This window comes from Lynx canadensis, chromosome D4 (assembly GCF_007474595.2).
Source record: "Lynx canadensis isolate LIC74 chromosome D4, mLynCan4.pri.v2, whole genome shotgun sequence".
Lineage (NCBI taxonomy): Eukaryota > Metazoa > Chordata > Mammalia > Carnivora > Felidae > Lynx > Lynx canadensis.
The window spans coordinates 81,464,471-81,466,997 of record NC_044315.2 but is presented as its reverse complement, the minus strand read 5'-3'; the positions used below and the strand labels follow the sequence as shown (position 1 = coordinate 81,466,997).

The 2,527-nt window shown below is 45.2% G+C and overlaps 1 pseudogene; it reads right to left on the bottom strand.

Annotated features, from left to right (window-relative positions):
- Nucleotides 1-607: 607 nt before the first annotated feature.
- On the bottom strand, nt 608-1,674 carry LOC115499130 (annotated as a pseudogene).
- Between the last annotated feature and the right edge of the window lie 853 nt (nt 1,675-2,527).

The window sequence follows — 2,527 nt, the reverse complement described above, 5'->3', positions numbered from 1 at the left end:
ATTAAAAGTGACTCAAATAAGGGGTGCCTGGGTGGCTCGGTTGAGCGTCGGACTTCGGCTCAGGTCATGGTCTTGCGGTTCGTGGGTTCAAGCCCCAGGTCAGGCTCTGTGCTAACAAACAGCTCAGAGCCTGGAGCCTGCTTCAGATTCTGTGTGTGTGTCTCTCTCCCCTGCTCATGCTCTGCCTCTCTCTGTCTCTCAAAAATAAATAAATGTTAAAAAAAATTTTTTTTAAGTAACTCAAATAAGATGTCAAATACACATTTCACTCTGTATTTAAAAAGTATTGTCTCAGGGGCACTGGGCTAGCCCAGTCAGTGGAGTGTGTGACTCTTGATCTCAGGGTTGTGAGTTCAAGTCCTACTTGGGTGTAGAGATTACTTAAAATCATTTTTAAAAACACATTTGACAGTTTCAATATTCAGCTTGGAAGTGAAGAATTTAAAGAGTGAGAGGAGAGCTTTATGAAATTTTATTTCATACTTATAGCCCCTGGGAGTATACGGATCACAAATAGGAAGGACTATTGAAAGGAGGGTGTATGGAGCAAAAAGTAACATTGGTCACCTGAGTACACAGTTTTTGAGGAGATCTCTGGGTCAGTGGGTCAGTGGATGACATAAGAACAAGAATAGGGGACTGTCACTTTGGAGAATAAGATTTCCTTTCTGAGAAGTTGCCCCATGGCTCCTTTTATATCTCTGTTCCTCAGGCTGTAGATGAAGGTGTTCAGCATGGGGGTGACCACTATGTACATCACTGAAGCAATTATGTCTTTGTCATTGGAGTTGCTTGATGATGGGAAAAAGTGCAGTACCATGATTGTCCCACAGAACAGAAATACCACAGAGAGGTGGGAGCCACAGGTGGCCAAAGCTTTATATATCCCCTTGATCGAGGGAAATCTCAGGATGGTGGCCCCAATGCGACCATAAGAGACTAGAGCACCAATAAATGACAGGGTAATGACCAATTCCCCAACAGTTAAGATAAAAACTTCATTGAGGGAAGTGTCTGAGCAGGAGAGTTTAAGCAGGGCACCAAGGTCACAGAAGAAGTGGGAGATGGTGTTGTCGGCACAAAAGGACAGTTGAGCCAGGAGGATGGTGTGGGACAGGGCACTTGTACAGGAGAGGGAACCAGGATCCAGCCAGAATAAATATACACAGCTTCTCCCTCATGATGGTGGTGTAGTGTAAAGGGTGGCAAATGGCCATGTACCTGTCATATGCCATCACTGCAAGAAGAAGGTTATCGATACAGCCAAAAAATATGGAAAAAATATATCTGTGTTACACAGCTTGCATAGGGGATGGACTGATCCCAAGTATGCATGTTTATCAGCATCTTGGGGATGGTGACAGATGAGAAGGGGACATCAGTGAAGGCCAAGTGGCTGAGGAAGAAGTACATGGGGGTGTGGAGGCGAGAGTCCAGCCTGATGAGCAGGATGATGAGCAGGTTCCCCAGCACTGTGGTCAGGTACATGCCCAGGAACAGGGTGAAGAACATGGCCTACTGCTCTGGCTGGATGGGGAGCCCCAGGAGAAGGGACTCGGACATGCTGCTCTGGTTCTCCCTCCTTATGCAGCTTTCTGCCTGCTTAGATTGAAGGAATATAGGGAATGTTCCAGATGATAAATAGCAATAGTGGCAATCATAGCAGGCAGTCATAGCAGGGTTATTTACTTTCTACTGAGGAATTCCTCAGGGTATTTCCCACATGCTATGGCCTGAATCCCCACCCTTCCCATCAGAGCTCCAATGACCAAGAAAATTCCCAACAATGTAAACCAGGGGAAATTTCTTTCTTCATCTAACAATGTGTTGGACACCATATTCTTTCCTGGAGAAAAAAAGAAAGAGAACTCACATTCTAAAGAGTAGCCTGTTCCAGGGGCATCTGGGTGGCTTAGTTGGTTGAGTGTCCAACTTCGGCTCAGGTTATGATCTCACAGCTCATGAGTTCGAGCCCCAAGTCAGGCTCTGTGGTGACAGCTCAGAGCCTGGAGCCTGCTTCAGATTCTGTGTCTCCCTCTCTCTCTCTCTCTACCCCTCCACTGCTCACACTGTCTCTCTCTCTCTCTCTCAAAAATAAATAAACATTAAATTTTTTTTTAAAAAAAGAGTAGCCTGTTCAAGCACAGGTTCAGAGCAGTGTATCTGTGACTAGACTTCTGGTAAGTTCTGGCCCCATGCCTTTCTAGCTAGTCTCCACAGCTTACTCTCTCTTAGCCTCAGTTCGCACCTCTGCAGGGTAAGTATAGCATGCCTACACATAAGGTTTGCAGAAGAATTAAGTGACTCAGTGAGAGTTAGAATATTAGAACAGAGTTCTTCATATAGTAAACACACAGATATGTTATCTGACATCTTCATTCCAGCGTAGGTGTCCAAATAAATCCTGGGTTGATCTTTAGAAACCCAATATACCAGAAATGTGAGGTGGGCACTAGCAAGAAACAGGTAGCTGCTCTAAAAGTTGTGTTAACCTGTGTGAGCTCTCACCTTCCCAAGGAAACTGCAC